The sequence below is a fragment of the Psammomys obesus genome, unplaced genomic scaffold (assembly GCF_907164565.1).
Source record: "Psammomys obesus unplaced genomic scaffold, mPsaObe1.curated_primary_1811, whole genome shotgun sequence".
In the NCBI taxonomy this organism is placed as follows: domain Eukaryota; kingdom Metazoa; phylum Chordata; class Mammalia; order Rodentia; family Muridae; genus Psammomys; species Psammomys obesus.
In genome coordinates, this window is record NW_026596129.1 from 1,376,362 (window position 1) to 1,397,737 (window position 21,376).

The window sequence follows — 21,376 nt, forward strand, 5'->3', positions numbered from 1 at the left end:
GATATTTCAGCTGTCCTACCATTTTGCTAAATGTATTATACAGTACTCCTAGAAAAGAAAGTTAAGTACTATATCCAAAAACATTTTGAGTTTTAGAGTAACTTTATAGATGTGTTAATTATCTGTGTTTATTTTTAACACAATAGTTAATCTCTTTCACACCTAATTTCTGTTTGTGCAGCTTAAACAAAATCTGGGTACATTCTCAAGAAGACCTCACCTCATTATAAACGATACCTGAAAATGGACCAAATAAGATGAGAAACAAACTTACATGTATTCTCACAGGTGTTCTTGCATTTGTCCAAATTTCAAAATTGTTGTGGTTGCCTAGGCACCCACTGTGCTTGAATCGTTCACACTGTTTTGACTGATGATCCTAAAAATACATAGTAATAAAGCTTCAGCAAAGCCAGGGTCTTCTTCCAAGAAGCAGAAATCTGGCTTTTCTAGAAATTACAAAATATGTGAAAAGAAATATTTTCTTTTGAAAATCATGTAGTTATTTTAATAAAATTTATAATTAACTTATTTAGAAGCAGCCTTAAAAGTTTAAAGAATAAACCAGGAGATATTTCTTATCTAATTAAAGGAAAATTAAAATAATTTTATTAAAAACTAAACTGTATGAAGATTATCTAGCCTTTCGGCCATTAGCCATGGAGAAATTAAAACTGTTTTATATTATCATCTGTTATTTCAGCTCTAAACTTCTATGATTAGAGCATGGGGGATTATTATCACCATTTTCATGAACCAATAAGTCATTACTGGGTTATATAATAATGTGCTGAACTTGCTTTGGAAATACAAAATAGTATGTAAGTTTTGCTTTAATTATTTCTGTTATGTCTAGTGCAAAGATGTTAAGGAAAGGTCTGCTGGAGTGCATAGAGTACTAGGGAAAGAAGACTAGTGTACTGCTTCATTAAAACACATTATATAAAGCCGTCAATCAAGACAAAGCAAGAGAAATACTTTAAGGGCTTTAAAACATGGATATAATTTGGAAACTTTCGTGGCTTTTATACATCTCTGAATTCTTATAGCTTACTTTAGAAGTGCAAAATATTATTGCAAGTTTTGTTTACTTATTTCTATTAAGTGTATGTTCACCAATATTAAAGAAAGATCTACTGAATTATTGAGATTCACAAGGAAATGAGTACTGTGTTACTTCGTTAAAAATGCTTTAGGGGCTTGAAGCATTGGAAAGGGTCTTAGGGGAACAGAGGCTCTTCTGGCTATTCTTATGCTGGAATGAATATTTGTGCTCAGTATGATATTCTCCATCATTAGGTCTCTTGCTCCATCCCACCCTCTCTTTTCTTCTGTTTTTAAACACTGGACTGAACCAACAACGTACAGGCAGAACAAAAATGCATGTTTAAGGATTAGAATGGCTTTTGGAGAGTTTAATACCATTTCTTTTGTTATGTTCCAAGCCAGGCTAAATAAAGCAGTCACAAAAGTTGTAGCCATGGGCTGGAGAGATGACTCAGTGGTTAAGTGCACTAACTGTTCTTCTAGAGGTCCTGAGTTCAATTCCCAGCAACTACATGGTGCCTCACAACCATCTATAATGAGATCTGGAGGCCTCTTCTAGGTTGCAGGCATATATGCAGGCAGAATACTGTAGAAATAATAATAAATAAATCTTTTTTAAAATGACTGTAACAAAAATTGTAGCCTATATTAACACTCTCTTTCCACATGTATAATGTGAAGAGAATTGAGTTAGTTTTCAAATATATACTTACTGAACTTCAATATTTTTTAAAAAGCTCCAATTCCTCCATTTTTTCCTGTAAATATATTTCCATGGTGGCAAAATGAACTCTGATCCCCTTTCAGGTCTTAATGCAACTTGTTTTTCTTTATCAAGGAGTTAGTGCTCACAAGTGCTCTACTATCAAAAGAGAATGTATTCCATGAACTTCAGATACAAAGCCCAGAGTTCCCTGAGTTGGAAATGGCCTGGAACCCTCTTCCCTAAGAACTAGTTTTCATGATACCAAAAGGTACCATTCAAACTTCCAAAGGAGGGAGTTAGCCAACAGTCCTACCAAGCTATGGCATGTTAACCCTAAGTGTGTAATAGTGGCACACATAGCTTGATGGTAAGCAAGAGCAATTGGACTTAATATCCATTTGACAAGAAATAAATCATGTCTGATTCTGGAAATCTAGCCAATACCTGGGGCCTATGAAGCAATGGATCGTAGAGGAGAACCTAAAACCACTACTTTACTAAATCAGCATAACTCATAGCTACATTCTAAATACTTATCCTTATATCCACAAGATAAATGTTGTCCTCATGATGCATCAAAGAAACTTCTATTTGCAACAGGAGACCATTACAGAAAACCACATTCAATCTCAACACAAATTTATGAAGCCCAGTCCCAGCTGAAACATCCATAACACAACTCCTGCATCTAAGACCATTGTGGAATAGTGGATAGAATGATTGTAATATCCAAAGGAACAAGTAATTTGCTATGAAGTTTGTTAGAACATGGTCAAAAGAATGACCCATGGTGAAAATTCCTTGAAGGAACTGTGAGAAAGGCTCCAGGCAAAAAGGCAGAGGGCTTTTTACCTCAGTGCATTTTGTTTTCTGAATTGTTCTTGGACATGATTTTGTGTCTCCTGTGACAAACATTTTATTCAATTTATAAAACATATTTATTCTTGTTAGATGTCAGATCATAGTTATAGACTCCAATCTGGTTAGTATACCCTGAAACTGGGGATGTCGTTCTGCCCTTCGTGCATTCTTTCCCATAAAGTATAATCTAGAGTACATGCCAAAAAATTGTGTTTAAATTTATCTGTCCTGAAAAAGTTCTGGAAAAGGGCTGCTCTGTTAATACTTAGTATGTGTTTACTAGCATTTATTTACATGTTTTTCTGATCGTATTTTTTTAACCATTCCTGGGACCATTGCTTTCTTGTTACCATTGTGTAAAAGTACTTTGAAATTGAAGTAGGGTTGTCTACAGCATTAGACTGCATTTTGCCTCATTCTTTCAGGCCCTCAAATCCCAGGTCAAGCAGATAAGATCTGCACGGGTCTATCAAAAGTGAACAGAGGTTGGTTCTCCTAGGAATGTCAGAAGTTGCACTGATACAATCTTACAAACACGACTACCTGAACATGAGCTAAAGAGTGTCAGTGACAACAGAGATGCCAACATGGAAGGGAGGGACATAAGTCCTCATCCCTACACAAAGATCTACAAGTAACTGAGGAATGCTGAGAGTGAGAGAAATGGTCTTCAGGAAAGAACACACCAATTCACTATGTAATACCAAACGACAAGCTCTGAAACCATATATATATGTAACATTATACAGATTTAACAAGTTGTACTTATGTAACTCAGAATATATACTAGAAGCATTATATATGTACATATAACAATTATATAAGTATATTATAGATAATAGTGTTATATAAAATATAATAAGCACATATCAGAATAAATGAAAATAGAATGAAGCCATGAATTGGAAAGGGAGCAAGGAAGTTTATATGGGAAATATTGAAAGGAGGAATAATGTACTTATATTATAATCTCAACAAGGAAAAAACAACAAGATCATGCATTCAGTAATATTAGTGATATCAACAGTAGCTGCAGAAGAATAAGTCTGAAGAAGAATCCCCAATTTAGAAGGTCTGCCTCATGTTCCCATGCACCACTTCCTGGGCCCTAAATCTACCTGTAATCCCAGAGGCTAGCAGCCATCAGAGCCAACCAGGTGTAGACCCCTCCCCCAATTGTTACCTGCAGTGTTCTTCCAGGCAAACCCAGCAGTGGTGAGGTCTAGCCCCTGCCCTCCATGTGATGCTTCCCAGGCCCCTGCCCTACCTACAGCCGCAAATGCCAGCAGCCATCAGGGATCACCAAAGATCTGTAGCCACCAGGGTCTACCAGCTCTATGTGCAATCCCAGAGCCCTACTGCCATCAGGGACCACCATGCCTGCCAAGATCATGAACAACCAGATGGTTAAAGGCCAACATAAAAACATGGTCAACAAAATGCAATATGGTACCATCAGAACCCAGCTATACTACTACAACAAGACCTATATAACCAAACACACCTGAAGCATAAGAAAATGACCTTAAATCTAATCTTATAAAGATGATAGAGGCCTTTAAAGAGGAGAATAATAATTCCCTGAAAGAAATAGAGGAAAATACAGGCAAACAGGAAAATGAAATGAATAAAAGTCTTCAAGACCTGAAAACAGAAATAGAAGCCATAAAGAAAAAACAAAAAAACAAAACAAAAAAAACAAACAAAACAACAACAACAACAACAAATTGAGGCAATACTGAAGATGGAAAACCTAGGAAAGAGAACAGGCATAGGAAGCATCACCAACAGAATACAAGCTATAGAAGAGAGAATCTCAGGATGTTAGGAATCAAATGACCCTAATGGAAATCTACAGAACATTTTATACAAACACAAAAGAATATTCCTTCTTCTCAACATCACACAATACCTTCTCCAAAATCGACCATATACTTGGTCACAAAGCAAGCCTCAACAGATACAAGAAGATTGAAATAATCACTTGCATCTTATCAGACCACCAGGGATTAAAGCTGGATCTCAACAACAGAAACAAAAGAAAGCCAGCAAACTCATGGAAACTGAACAACTCACTATTCAATGACCACTGGGTTAGAGAAGAAATAAAGATGGAAATTAAAGATTTTCTAGAATTCAATGAAAATGAAGGCACAGCATACCCAAACTTATGGGTCACAAGGAAAGTTCATAGCACTATTGGCCTTCATAAAGAAATTGGAGTTGTCTCATACTAGCTACTTAACAGCAAGAACATCTGAAAGTTCTAGAACAAAAAGAAGCAAACACACAAAAGAGGAGTAGATGGCAGGAAATAATCAAAATCAGGTTGGAAATAAATAACTTAGAAACAAAGCGTACAATATAGAGAATCAATGCAACTAAAAGTCGATTCTTTGAGAAAATCAAGAAGATAGACGAATCCTTATCCAAACAAACTAAAAGGCAGAGAGATAATATCTAAATTAGGAGAATCAGAAATGGAAAGGGATACATAACAACAGACATTGAGGAAATCCAAAGAATCATTAGATATTACTTCAAAAGCTTCACAACTTCAAAAGTGTCCACAAAACTGAAAAGTCTAAATGAAATGGATTGTTTTCTTGATAGATTCCACTTACTAAAGTTAAATCAAGATCAGGTTAACAATCTAAATAGTTCTATAACCCCTAAGGAAATAGATGTCATTCAAAGTCTCCAGCCAAAACAGCCCAGGGCCAGATGGTTTTAGCACAGAATTCTACTAGACTTTTAAAGAAGAGATAATAACATACTTCTCAGACTATTTCACAAAATAAAAACAGAACTGTTATCATAAAGAAAGAAAACCCCAAAATGTTTGAATTTACCAATTTACTCAGAAACCAGGTGCTGGGGTGAAAATCTGCTAGCTCAAAGAGGCAGATAAAGCAGCTCTTACTTAGCTCAAGTTCTGAAGGAAAAGCCAAGAAGTCAAAAGCCAAAGAGCCCATGGCCAAAAGCTTGCTAGCTCAACTGACATCCCAGGAGAAAAAGCCTGCTAGCTCACCCCGCAGCTGAGGAGGAAAAAGCCAAAAGCTAAAAACCAAAACAAAACAAAACTTTCTTCTTCTTCATACTGTCTTAAATATTCTTCTCTCAAAGTCCCTCCTTTCTGCTTAATCCCTATCAGCTGGTTTCTTGTTCTGCCTTTTGACCTAGGGTTAACTTTGCTACATTCTATGTACAAAAAGCTAGATTAAAGGATTTGATTAAAGGTGTGTGCTAGGGCAGAGCCACACCATAATCAATTATGAACAAGAAAGAGAGAATTCTTGGATTACAGGTTTGGGTTAGGGCTGAAGCACCCCAAAGAAGAAACAGGCTATTATGGTTCACAATTTTGGGGATCAAATATCCTGCAACATGGAATGAACATTGACAAAAGCATTCTATGAAGCTACAGTCATCCTAATACCTAAACCACACAAGGATTCAACCAAAAAAGAGAATTTCAAACCAATATTCTCCATGAACATTTATATAAAAATATGCAATAAAATACTTGCAAACCAAATCCAAAAACACATAAAAACCATCATCTACCATGAACAGGTAGGCTTTATTCTTGAGATGCAGGGATGGTTCAATCTACAAAAATCCATCAATATAATCAAACTTATAAACAAACAGAAAGAAAAAGAGTATATGATCATCTCATTAGATGCTGAAAAATCATTTGATAAACTCCAACACTCCTTCATGATAAAAAGTCTTGGAGAGATAAGAGGTATAAGACCAATACCCATACATAATCAAGGCAGTATATAGCAAGCCAATAACCAACATTAAATTAAATGAAGAGAAACTTGAAGCAGTTCCACTAAAATCAAGAATAAAACAAGGCTGTCCACCCTTTCCATATCTATTTAACATAGTACTTGAAGTCCTAGGTAGCACAATAAGACAACTAAAGGAAATCAACGGGATACAAATTGGAAAGGAACAAGTCAAAATACCTCTCTTCCTAGATGGTATTATAGTATGTATAAGTGAATCCCAAAACTCTACCAGCTGACAAATACTAACAAACACTTTCAGCAGAGTGGATGGCTATAAAACTAATTAAAAAAATTCAGTAGCCCTCTTTTATATAAACAATAAACAGGCTAAGAGTGAAATTAGGGAAAAATACCCTTCACAATAATAGCAAATAATAAAATATCTTACTGCAACTCTAAGCAAGAAAGTTAAAGACCTGTATGACAAGAACTTCAAGTCTCTGAAGAAAGAAATTAAAGAAGATATCAGAAGATGGAAAGATCTCCCATCCAAAGATCTCTCATGGATTAGTAGGATTAACATAGTAAAAATGGCCTTCTTAACAAAAGCAATCTACTGATTCAGTGCAGTTCCTATCAAAATCCCAACACTATTCTTACAAACCTTGAAATAGCAATTTTCAAATTCAAATAAAAAACATAGATCAAAAATAATCCTGTAAATTAAAAGAACTTCTGTAGGTATCACCATCCCAGATTTCAAGTTTTACTACAAAGTAATAGTAATAAAAACTGCATATTAGTGGCATAATAACAAACAGGTTGATCAATGGAATGGAGTCAAAGACCCAGCTATAAATGCACAAACCTACTGACACTTGATTTTTGAACAAGAAACAAAAATCATAGTACAGAAAAAAGAAAGTATCTTCAACAAATGGTGCTGTCTAACTGAATGTCTACATGTAGCAAAATGCACATAAATCCATATTAATCACCATGCACAAAACTGAAGTCCAAGTGGATCAAAGACCTCAACATAAAACCATACACACTAAATCTAATAGAAGAAAATGTGGGGAAGAGCCTTGAACTCACTGACACAAGAAAAAACTTCCTGAACAGAACACCAACAGCACAGGCTCTAAGAGCAACAATCAATATATGGGACCTCTTGAAACTGAAAAGCTTCTATAAAGCAAAGGACACTGTCAATAGAACAAAATATCAGCCAACAGATTGGGAAGTGATCTTCACCAACCCTATATCCAACACAGGGGTTATACCCAAAATATATAAAAAATTAAACACCAATAAACCAAATAACCTAATCAAAAATGGATTACAGGGTTAAAGAGAGAATTCTCAACAAAGGAATTTCTAATGGCTGAGAAACATTTAGGGAAATGCTCAAAATCCTTAGTCATCAGAGAAATGCAAATCAAAACAACTCAAAGATTTCACCTTATGCCAGTCAGAATGGCCAAGATAAAAAATTCAAGTGACATGCTGGCAAGGATGTGGAGAAAGGGGAACACTCCTCCATTGTTGGTGGGAGTACAAACTTATATAACCACTTTTGAAATCTGTCTGGCACTGTCCCAGAAAATTGAGAATAGTTCTTCCTCAAGATTGAACTATATAACTCCTGGACATATACCCAAAAGATGATCCGCCATCACACAAGGACATTTGCTCTACTGTGTTCATAGCATCTTTATTCATAATATCCAGAAACTGGAAACAACCCAGATCCCCCTCAACCAAAGAATAGATAAAGATATTGTGGCACATATTCACAATGGAATACTACTCGGTTATTAAACACAAGGAAATAATGTAAGTTGCAGGCAAATGGGGAACTGGAAAATATTATCCTGAGTGAGGTAACCCAGGCTCATAAAGACACACATGGTATGTACTCACTTATAAGTAGAATATATGGATGAAGGCTGTATGTAGACACCAGCTCGCTATCTCAATCTTCTTTTCTTTTTTGCATTTAAATAATTTTATTGAAAGGTATATTCCTTCAAAACATAATGATAGTTGGTTAGTTTACTTCTGTCCACTCAAAACAAATATTGTTTTCAAGTTAAAGCAAGTCAGTCTTTAGGAAGAACTGAAATGTTATTCTTAAAACCTGGATGACAAAGGTTAAAGATAAAATACACTGTTTCTATGGTTTATTTGTCAGCTTCTCAATGGAAAATGTCATTATCCATTATATGTCAAAATGGATACAGCCACTCCGGGTGGACTCGGGCTGCACAGTGCACTGAGGAGTTCCTAACAATTTAACAGTATAGATCTACATTCAAGGCCAGCATGGGGAATCTGAACACAACCATGATAGTCTTATATTTATGGATATGCCTTCTTACTTCCTTTAAGACACAGTAGAGGAAGTTTTGCAAATACATTCTTTTTCTTTTAAAACAACAGTCTACATTAGGAGCAGTGGCAGTTATAAAAACAGCTTGGTAAAAATTTTTAGAGTGAACAAAGTTTAGTGCAATAAATAAATTTTTAGAGTGATAATTCATCCAGTTATTAATTCAGTATAAACAAATTTTCTCAAATGGGACTAGATTGAGGCAGCAATTCTGTAGAATTTTTCTTTTATTATAGATACAAACTACCTATTCTCTAGAAGAAATATTAAAAGTAACCATACATTTTCAAAACTTGTGAGATCTGCTTTATATAAAATATCCACAAGTGCAAATGTAATTCTTGTACAGTAATTTTAAAAATCCTACTTCTAAGTTAGCTATTACTTGTTTATGGGTGCCAAGAAACCATTTACTGCTTAAGTACCTCTTATATTCAGGAAGTTTTCTCCTGTACTAATGAGTTCTAGGGTATTCCCCACTTTTTTTCTAGCTGATTTAATGTATCTGGTTTTATGTTGAGGTCTTTGATCCACTTGGACTTCAGTTTTGTGCAGGGTGATAAGTATGGATCTATTTTCATTTTTCTACATGTAGACATCCAGTTGGGCCAGCACCATTTGTTGAAGATGCTATCTTTTTTTCCATTGTATGGTTTTGGCATCTTTGTCAAAAATCAGGTGTCCGTAAGTGTGTGGGTTTATTTCTGGGTCTTCTGTTCGATTCCATTGATCCACCATTCTGTTTCTATGCCAGTACCATGCAGTTTTTATAACTGTTGCTCTATAGTACAGCTTGAGATCAGGGATGGAGATACCTCCAGAAGATCAGCAACAATCAATAAATGGGACCTCATGAAATTGAAAAGCTTCGGTAAAGCAAAGGACACCGTCATCAAAGCAAAGCGACTGCCTACAGATTGGGAAAGAATCATCACCAACCCTTTATCTGACAGAGGACTCATATCCAGTATATATAAAGAACTAAACAAGCTGAAAAGCAACAAACCAAGTAATCCACTTAAAAAAATGGGGAACAGAGCTAAACAGAGAATTCTCTGTAGAGGAATATCGAATGGCAGAGAAGCACTTAAAGAAATGCTCAACCTCATTAGCCATTAGGGAAATGCAAATCAAAACAACCCTGAGATTTCACCTTACACCCATCAGAATGGCCAAGATGAAAAACTCAAGGGACAACTCATGCTGGAGAGATTGTGGAGAAAGGGGAACCCTTCTCCACTGCTGGTGGGAATGTAAACTGGTACAACCACTCTGGAAATCAATCTGGCGCTTTCTCAGACAACTAGGAATAGCGCTTCCTCAAGATCCAGCCATACCACTCCTAGGCATATACCCAAAAGAGGCTCAAGTACACAAAAAGGACATTTGCTCAACCATGTTTGTAGCAGCTTTATTTGTAATAGCCAGAAGCTGGAAACAGCCCAGATGCCCAGATGCCCCTCAACTGAAGAATGGATGCAGAAACTGTGGTACATCTATACAATGGAGTATTACTCAGCAATGAAAAATAAGGAAATCATGAAATTTGCAGGTAAATGGTGGGACCTGGAAAGGATCATTCTGAGTGAGTTGTCCCAGAAGCAAAAAGACACACATGGTATATACTCACTCATATAAACATACAACATAGAATAAACCCACTAAAATCTGTACATCTAAACAAACTACACAAAAGAGAGGACCCTAACTAAAATGTTCAATTTTCATCCTGAAAGGCAAAGAGGATGGACATCAGAAGAAAAAGAAAATAGGAAACAACCTCGGAACCTGCTACAGAGGGCCTCTGAAAGCCAGAAGAAAACAGGAAACAACCTGGGAACCTGCCACAGAGGGCCTCTGAAAGCTTCTGCAGTATAGCCTGTCAAAGCAGATGCTGAGCCTGATGGACAACTGATGGGCAGAGTGAATGGAATTTTATGTAAGAAGTGGGAAATAGTAAGAGCTGGAGGGGATGGGAACTCCACAAGGAGAGCAACAGAACAAGATAATTTGAACACAGGGAACTTCCCAGAGACTCATACTCCAACCAAGGACTATTCATGGAGATAACCTAGAACCCCTGCACAGATGTAGCCCATGGCAGTTCAGTGTCCAAGTGGGTTACATAGTAATGGAAAGAGGGACTGCCTCTGACATAATCTCATTGGCCTGCTCTTTGATCACCTCCCCCTGAGGTGACCAGGCCACGGTAGAGGACAATGCAGCCACTTTTGATGAGAACTGATAGACTAACATCAGAAAGGAGAGGAGAACCTCCCCTATCAGTGGACTTGGGGAGTGGCATGCATGCAGAAAGGGGAAGGAGGGTGGGGTTGGGAGGGGAGGAGGGAGGGGCTTATGGGGGGATACAAAATGAATAAAGTGTAATTAATAAAAAAATTGTAAAAAAATACCTCTTATAATACCTTAAAGTGTGTTTGTGAAATGTTGTTTTTTTAATGTAAACCTCATAATTTAAATTCTAAGATTTAAATTATGTAGTTTACTATTTTCAATAGCACTTTCAATAGATTTTCAATAGATTGATTCAATTTATTGAAGTTAGATAAATGTTTAAAGGGAGGCTTAAAGGAAGGATTTCAATAGCATTTTCAATAAATTAATCCAATCTAGGAAGTTAGATAAATGTTTAAAGAAAGGTTCAGCATTTTATTTCACATTTGTCTTTAGCCTTGATTTGAATGGTTCATGGGTGCATTCAAATCTAAGCATAGCTCTACCAAGCCTAGAATCAAGAGTTTTCCCAACCCTGAGACCGTTTTGCTAATGTGATAAGGGGCTGAGATTTCTTAGCCTAAATCCTATCAGAGTGGCAGAGAAAGACTTCAGGAATAGTTTTTGTTGCTGCTGCTGCTGCTGCAATCCTACTGTCTAAGCAAACAATATAAACCCAACTTAAAAGAAATCTGCCTACATTCTGCAAGATGCTAAAGGTGAACAGGTGATGTCTAAGATGCATGGTCATATGTTAACTGCAGGGCTGTGGGGCACGTGCATATGTAGAGAAGAACTTGCCAAAGCACTTGTGGGAGTTTGTTTTCCTTACATAGTGTGGGCCAGGTTATCAGGCTTGGAGCAAGCACCCTTACCTTCTGAAAATCTTTCCAGCAACATTTGGTTTTTGTTGTTGTTGTTTTCTTTTATTTTCTTTTTTTTTCTTTTCAAACAGGGTCTCTCTACTATGTAGCTCTCTGGCTGTCCTGGAACTCACTGTGTAGAGCAGGTTAGCTTCAAACTTACAGACATCCTCTCCCCTCTGCCTCCCTGGTGCTGGGATTATAGGCATTTCATTAGCCACCATGCCTGGCAACATTTTTTAAATCATAAAAATAAAATTTTTTGCTATAATTAAGAAAGTTAGATGGCAAAAAAGTATATGTATAAGTGACCAAGTTTATATTTTATGCATATAAATTTATATTAGTCCTACTGCTATAGAAGTAAAATACTAACTGTAGAACTGAGACACTCCAGGATTTTCCAGAACCTAACATAGAGACTGTCTGCCCTATATTATTTTGTAAGTCTACCACCCAAGTTTATACTTCACTTTCTTAATGAACAGACTCAAATTTGTTCATATATAGGTCACATATTTTTGTCATTCTGCTTGGGCTTCTGTAACTTTAAATAAGACTCAGTGAGGTGATATGCAATTAAAAACTGCCATTTCAACTGCTTTTATAATTCAGGCTTAAAGGATTCTTTTTCCTAAGCTAATTCTTTGATGAAAGTGTTACCATATATCTAGAGGTTTGCTAAGTCCTTTGTCTTAAGAGTGCTGTGCGTTGTATGTAGTGAATATCATCCAGTATTTGCTAACTGCAGCAACAAAGTTATTTTTCCTTTACTATTTTAATCCCATGTTTTTTCAGAGAGTATTTCAATTCTTTTGTTAGAGCAGAAAACTATCACACTGGAAGAATTTCTGTATACAGAGCATAGCAACCAGATTTACCCACTAAGAAATGGTTTCAGGAATTGTTGGGAGGTGAGCAATTCTATAGAAACCGTGCTTCAGTTGCTGTGCAGTGTGTCCAAACACAATCCATTTTAACTTCTGAATATTCAGTTTGGAACACTTGTTTAATGAATATTCAGTTAAACACTTGGATACAAGCCTTTGCCAGAAGGTCAAATCTCAGCCACTTATCTTGGAGTTTTTGAATACACTCTGTTAACTCCACTTTCTTCAGTGCTTGGATCTCCAAAGCAATGATAGACAATGTCAACACAGAAGGCTTTGCCTTAGAAAATATGATCCTGCAGTGGCATGCCTTAAGTTGGGCTTCTAGTCTTTCAAAATCATTTTGAAAGATCATTTCTCCTTTCAAATGTTAAGTTCTCTTGAATGAGTGAGTGGTAGAGTTGCAGAAACTGAAAGGCAATAGTAACTTTGACTTTCCAACACACTTTCTCTAACACAAATTTTTCCATTCTTATCCAGTCTTAAACTGTGAACTTTTACTGACTTATTCTGATCAAATCGGTTGCCAATGGGACATTCCTTTCCTCTTCAATCGATTTCACAGCCAAGTAAAAGCAGCTCAGTCCAACACACCCAAGATGCTTCACCTGTACCTTCATTTCAGCCAAGAGCCAGTCCAGTAAATTCACTGCTAGGGAAAATGTCTTTGTATCAAAGCCAAAGAACCGAGTTAAACTGGGTACATCGTTGATTGCAAAGTCCTTTAATCTTGTAGTCATTCTGAGGTCACTATCATGTGCAGACTCAATCAGTTTCAAGCCACAAACCTTTGGCTGACATCTAGACTCCTTTCTGTTCCAGTTGGATGTTGTTAAGCTGGTGTAGCAATTTCTGAGCCAGTTGTTAGTACCTCTATCATCTTGACAGCCACGTCTTCTCTGCATTGACCACCCTCCCCAGGCCTGGTCTCAGCTTGCCCCACTTCCACGATCCAAGAAGCCGAAGAGGGGAATGGACTCAATGGCAGGCAAGACAGCAGAGGCCCAGGGAGGGGCCGGGTGGAGGGCTCCTCAGCTCACCGACTAGGTCCTGCGTTCCTCTGTGTCAGTGCAAAGCAAAGGGCCGTGGTACCTCAATTTTCAATGAGTTGTGTAGGTGTTGTCTTTACCGTGAGCCCTTGCTGTCAGTTTGTGAAGGGAAACTTATAATACTGAAAACAGTCCGGGTCATTTAGGTATCGCATGGTGTCCCGTTAGCAAATAACTCAATTAGATATAACTCAGACTCTGCGCTGCAATGGCCAGTTGCATCTTGTTTTCTTCATTATTTGAAGATTTCATTTAGAGAGTGTGGTGGTTTGAAACAAAATGTCTCACATAGGCTAATCGGGAATGAACGAACGAACGAATGAATGAATGAATGAGAACTACCCACTAGGGTAAATGTTAAAAAGTGAACTGTCATTGATACCACCTGGGAGAAGAAAGATCATTTTTCTCTAATGGAATAGCACTAGGTACATCAAGCAGTCCACGTCAGGCCTCACTTTCAGGAGATCAACATTTAATGGACCCCACTGTTTTAAATATAATTTTTATTGGGTTACAGTTTGATTGTGTGTGTGTGTGTGTGTGTGTGTTTCTTTCTTTTTGGGTGGAGTTCTGTTTTGTTTTCTTGTTATATTTGGGTTTTTTGTTTTTTAACAAAAAACTTAAAGTTGATGGGTAAAGAGAGGGAGAGGATCTAGTAGGACTTGGGGATGTACAAAATACATTTAAACTTAAAAATTGTTTGAAATGTTAAAAAGAAAGAAAACAAAAAATAAAATATTACTAAAATAAAAAATAAACAGGATTATAAATAAAGAAGCTAATTCCCCATATTTCTTAAAGTGTCACTTTGTTTTTAGACTTACACACACTTGCTGTAAATGGTATTCAGTTACAATAGAGAAGAATGTTGGTACAAGGTATAGAGCATATTTAATAAGCCACAGAAGTATAACAGCAACTATTATGCATGGCTACATAATAGAACATTGCTTGAGACTAATCTTTCTTTCTGAGAGATGTCCTGAAACTTCCTAAAATTTTAATATCTTTAATATTGTCATTATCATCGAATCCGGAAATTGATCCATCCTTTTTCAATGTTAGGAAGCATATTAACTTAAATTTGGTAAAGGGTTTTTTTTTTTACTATAAAATGAATTTTACATTTTTAGCATTCATATATTCAGACATTTATTCTTTTTTGTATTTAATGTTAAGAGCAATTCATTGTTCATTGAATTCCAAAATATATTATACATTCTATTCTTACAGTAAAAATTTGCTATAAGAATAATAAATACTTTATTAGTAAGGAATAATAGATAAGTTTTCTCTATGTTTTAGAAGAAATATTTTAATATTTCAATGTCTCTATTTCCTTTCCATGAAAATATCTTCTTTCACTTGGTAGACAAAACTCATTTTATAAATACACTGTTTTCTTCAGTAGTAACAATAATCATGACTTTACTTAGAGTACTGAACATAGTTACCGAGAATACTTCAATATTTGCAGAAATATGTTTTTAAAAGTTATAAATGATTTTTGTTGTTTGTTACACAAATTGTGACTTAGTTTATTTTATTACTTTTTAATTGAATACTGTTTAATAAGTTAGGTCTGAAGATTTACAATGAATAGAAGTATTGAAATAGCCTGTGTAGCTCTAGAGGGAAAGTAATACAAAACTATGGCCTGAAGAGCCTGTCCACTGAACACCATATCTGTGATACCTAAATTTTCACTGTATCCATTTAAGAAAATACTATTTCTAATGTCATGTAGATTTAAAGCCAACCCCCAACAGAGATATCTAAGAACTGAGTATCCAGCTTTCTATGATAAATTATAATTTATACAGATGAAAGTTCACCTGTTTGGAATGTTGTCTTTACACTCTTCTTTTTATAACCTGTAAATGAAGTATCTATATTACTGGCCATCTTTTATAATGTACTATTAGGGACTTAAATTTAAACTGGAAGAATTATGTAATACAATTAATCATTTTCATACAGAATGTCCGAACACACACATTTTTATAAAAGATTGTTATAACCAATCATTTGTGTTTTGTTTATTTTGTTATTATTATTATTTGTTGTAGTCTTCTATATCAAATGCAAAGCCTTATAAATTCTATGCAAAAGGTCTACCACTGAATTGAACCTCCAGTTCCCACTTCTGTTTTTGAAAATTATTTTAACTGATGCATAGAAACATAGAAAACACAATGGAATACTACTCAGCAATTAAAAACGAGGAAACAAATAACAAAACAAAACAAGGAAACAAAACATGAAATTTGCAGGCAAAAGGTGGGAACTAGAAAAGATCATCCTGAGGGAGGTGTCCCAGAAGCAGAAAGACACACATGGTATATACTCACTTATAAGTGGATATTAGCCATATAATATAGAATAAACATACTAAAATTTGTACACCTAAAGAAGCTAAGCAAAAAGGAGGACCCTGGGTAAGATGTGCAATTTTCATTCAGAAAGGCAAATGGGATAGACATCAGAAGAAGGTGAAAATAAGGAACAGGACAGGAACCTATCACAGAGGGCCTCTGAAAGACTCTACCCAGCAGGGTATCAAAGCAGATGCTGAGACTCATAGCCAAACTTTGGGCAGAGTACAGGGAATCTTATGAAAGAAGGTGGAGATAGAAAGACCTGGAAGAGTCTGGAGTTCCACAAGGAGAACAACAGAACCAATAAATCTGGACGTAAGGGTCTTTTCTGAGACTGACACCCCAGCCAAGGACCATTCATGGCTATAACTTAGACCCCCTGCACAGAGAAGGCTATGGCTCCTCAGTGTCCAAGTATGTTGCCTAGGAAGGAGAACAGGGGCTGTCTCTGACATGAACTCAGTGGCTGGCTCTTTGATCTCTTCCCCCTGAGGGGGGATGAGGAGCAGCCTGACCAGACCACAGAGGAAGACTATGAAAGATAGTCCTGGTGAGACTTGGTAGGTTGGGGTCAGATGGAAGGGGCGGAGGGAGGTCCTCCACTGTCAGTGGACTTGGGAAGGGGCCTGGGAGGAGTTGAGGGAAGGAGACAGTGTAGGATTGGTAAGGGAAGAGGGTGAGAATACAGCTGAGATACAAAGTGACTACATTGTAATAAATAAAAATTATATTAAAAAGTTTAAAAATTATATTAAAAGTTTAAAAATATTAATATTTTAACAAAGAATATTCTTAGTTACTCATTTGTTTGTTTATTATTCGCATACTTATTAATATCTACACCTGTATACCTGCAGATATGCATACGTAGAGGGATAAACATAAATCCCAAATATTTTTTCAGCTACTGTCTACATTTTTATAATTTTCCTTCTTTGCCTTTTTAAAATTTTTATTATTTAGAGACAGGTCTTTCACTTGTGTGGAACTCTAAATGTAGACTGGACTAGTAGAAATGGCTTGCTCCAGGAATCTGTGTTTGGATTCCCACTGCTGCAGTTACAAATATTCACCATCAAGGTCCTTCTTTTTCTACATCAGTCCTAGAATAAAACTCAGGTCCTGTTATTTGCAAGAGAAGCACATTACCATCTTCCTAGGCCCCATCATTTATTATTTATAGAACTGATAAATTACAGTTAGACAGTGTTTTAGTCAGTATTCTATTGCTGTGAAGAGACGCCATGACCACAGCAACTCTTATTTTAAAAAGAAAAAGGATTTAATTGAGAACTTGCATACACTTTTAGAGGTTAGTCCATTATCATTATGGTAAGGAGCATGGTGGCGTACAGGCAAACATGATGCTGAAGAAAGTAGATGAGAGTTCTACATCCTGATCCATAGGCAAAGAGAGAAAGACTGGGCTGGCATGGGTTTTTGAAAGCTTAATGTGCGCTCCCAGTGACATACTTCCTTCAACAAAGACCACAGCTACTCCAACAAGGCCACACCTCCTAATCCTTCTCAAATACTTTCACTCACTGGTGACTAAGCACTCAAATATATGAGTCTATGGGGATCATTCTTATTTAAACTACCAGAGACAATTGTGGTGGTCGGTGTTAATAGCTTTAAAGAATCAAGAGTCTTTTGAAAAATGGTTTCTGAGCACTCCTAGAGTGTGGGTGGGGTACTGATTAGGTTAATTGATATGAGAAGATCTGTCCACTGTAGTTGCCTCCTACTCCCAGGGCAGAGATACTAGGCAGTATAAGATAAAGGTGTCCTGAACAAAGGCTTTGTCTTTCTGCTTCCTGACTGAACCATATAAGATTATTGCTTACTGATGACTTCTCTGTTCTTTTACTAAACACAGTTGACCAGCAACTTAAATCTTTTGTTGTTGCTGTTGTTTGCCTTTGGCTTGTTTGGTTTGGGTGTTCAAAAAATTGTACCTAAATTCACCTTGCTATTTACTAATTTTGCCACAAGAGGGTGAGAGTATACCACAAAATAATTTTTGTTGTTGTTTTAAAATGCCTATATAGTTACAGTAATAAGAAGCCATTTTTTTTCTAATTATAATTTCCCAGAACTTTGTTATTATATCATCTAATGATCAAAACTTTGTGAAGTGGGGGTTATCTTTATTTTACAGCAAAAGTGTAGAAATTAACTAAATTACTCAGATTTATACCAGCAAATAAAAGAATTGATCCTCACATTCTTTTATACTAATATTATCCCAAACCTGTATGAATAGATTCCCAATATAACATTTAGATTAACCAATTAAATTTAATAATGTAATTTCCACTCACACTCTTCCTGAGAACTTGCTTTATAAATTTGGAAGTTAATTTCATGTAAATATCAGGTGCTAGATTCATAGCAACTACTTAGAGAAAAAAAACGATTGATTTTTATTGTCTTTTTTGCTATTAGATGATTATTATTATTTAGGATTTCCATATTAATGAACTTATCCTAATTTTGTAGAAGTATATTCTATGCATTGAGATTGTTATTACTCACACATGAGCAAGACATACCTAACATGGAGAAGTGCTCAGGAGCGCTTTCTGACATATACAGCCATTCACTCTACTCAGGAAAGTTGGATACCTCTCTTGGTTTTCATTTGTTGGGTTACATTTTGAGGGTGTACTGAATACACATCTATCATGTACTTAGCTTTTGTAGCAATTATGACAATACATCAGGTAGCAGATCTTTTTCATGGAGCTTGTAATCACTACAATTTATTGAGGAATTTACTAAGAATTTATGCAAAATACCTCATGGAGAGAATATTTTTCTTAGACTTGAAATTGAGAGTTGAAAAAAAATTCACAGAAATAAGAAATATCCCACTAACCCATGAAACCAGAAAGTTTGCAGAATAATATAATGAGCATCTAAGATAATGTAGCCACATAAGTGGAATTATTATTTAAATTTAAATATTTATAATTGATTTTTTTTACATATAGTTTGTGTCTGTCTCCCAGTCTGAGGGTAACAATGTTAGCTCTCCTCCATGTGTTTTGGGGTATCAGTTAAAAGGCTCAATAGAATAGAGGGGTGCTTGAGGTTATGGCATGTCTTCACTGTTAGAGTAGCCCTTTTCTAAAGATTGTTTGTGAATCTAGGGCATACAGGTAACTCACTGCCTAAAGGTCCACATGCTGTGTGTCTCTCTGAGTATTGCAAAATTAATTTTAAAACTAACCAGAAACAAAAACAAATCTAGATAAACTATATAAAATCGTGCATTAAACTGATCAAGAGAGCTTCAGTTCTACAATAAAATCAAGCTGTAGCTAGATACAGATGTCTGCCTACAATCGTAGCCCTCTGAGGCAGAAGCAAAAATTTGTGAGCTTAAGGCCAACCTGAGTTACATAGTGAAAACTTATCCTTTATTTATTTATTTGCTTATCATTCCTTCCTTCATTCATTTATAGATATTCCTTGCTTACCCATGTGAGTTTACAGTTTAGCATGAACCGATTTTCTTCCTTTATTCATTCAAGAATTAAATCTTGCTTTTCTGATGACTGTAGTTTCAGGAACCTCCTGATTCACTGGCAGGCACACATTCTCCAAAAAGGGCACACTTCCCAATCTTTCTAAGCAGTTCCACTGACTAGGAACCAAGTATTCACAACACCTCCTATTAACTTACTAGTATTTTTTTTCCACAACTATTATTTCTGTGGGTTTCAAAATATTATTACTTTAGTCTATCTCATTAAATCCCAAAAGGGGGATTAAAAATCATTTTCTAATGTTTATATTTTTATTTTTAAAGTGAACATTATGGGCTTCTATAGATAGCTCAGCAGTTAAAAGCTCTTTTTGCTTTTTTAGAGGATTCAGAATATACATGGCAGCTCACAGCCATCTGTAAATCCAGCATTTACAGATCTAGCATTAAATCTAGCATTCCAATTCCTCCTTCTGACCTCTACAGGCACTACGGATGCACATGGGGCACAGATACACACAGAAGTAAAACACCTGTACACATAAAATTTAAAACAAATTTGAAGGGACATTGGTTTTTACTTTTAAAATAATGTTGCATCTCTAGATAATATTTAAACACTGCATTCTCAGGACTTTGTTGCAGATTGTTTGGATGAGTATCATTCTTTTTGTCAGCAGAAGTACCTATGCATGATACTATCATTCATTCAGCTTCTATTAGCCTGTAATCTCTCCTCTATGAAACTATGGGAATGCAATAATTTCTTCCCAGCCACCATTATCCCATTATCACCTTCCATCAAATTCAGTGTCTGGCTCAGAAGATGTACTTATCCAATCTTTGTTAACAAAGTCGCTTTTAAAGAGCTGCTAAAGATGAGAATATATGTATGGGACTTTAATGTATGTCAAATCTAATATATATATATATATATATATATATATATATATATATATATATATATATTATATGAGACTATCAAGCTGTTAATATTTTCCATTACTCTCTCTGATCACCTCCCCCTAATGGGGGAGCAGCCTTACCAGGCCACAGAGGAGAGCAATGCATCCAGTCCTGATGAGACCCAATAGGTTAGGGTCAGATGGAAAGGGAGGTCCTCCTCCCCTATCAGTGGACTTGGAGAGGGGCATGGGAGGAGAAGAGGGATGGAAGGTGGGATTGGGAGGGCATGAGGGAGGGGGCTACAGCTGGGATACAAAGTGAATAAACTGTAATTAATATAAAAAACAACAAAACAAAATAAAAAGAAAAGAAAAGAAAAATCTGAAACCAATGCCCTGTTTTCTTTGAACTCCAGTCCCCAGGCTTGCACAGTAAATGCTTCACTGACTGACCCATCTTCCCAGTTGTAGCTAATTTTTAATATTCCATTGACTAACGTGATATTCTTTTTTTCTCATCTTTTCTCTTTATCAAATGTTTACCTACACTTTTTTTTTCAAGTAAAGATCACCCTGTTCATACATGTACAATCTGTGCGTGTGATGTGTACTCTCATCACTGTTTTAGGGGAGCTATCAAGGAATTAGTAAATATACATTTGTCAGTATCTTCAGAATTTACTTTTGTCTTCTGATTTCTCACCTCTCCAAGAGCAAATAAAAGCCAGGTGTAAGTTGGACCAGAAAAATTTTCCATTAACAATAACTTGAGTTCTAGCAGTAGCTCTGTACAAAACATTACTTTAAG

The 21,376-nt window shown here is 36.0% G+C and overlaps 1 pseudogene; it reads right to left on the reverse strand.

The window, feature by feature from the left end:
- Positions 1 to 12,734: 12,734 nt before the first annotated feature.
- On the reverse strand, positions 12,735 to 13,620 carry LOC129665279 (cyclin-G1-like; annotated as a pseudogene).
- Between the last annotated feature and the right edge of the window lie 7,756 nt (positions 13,621 to 21,376).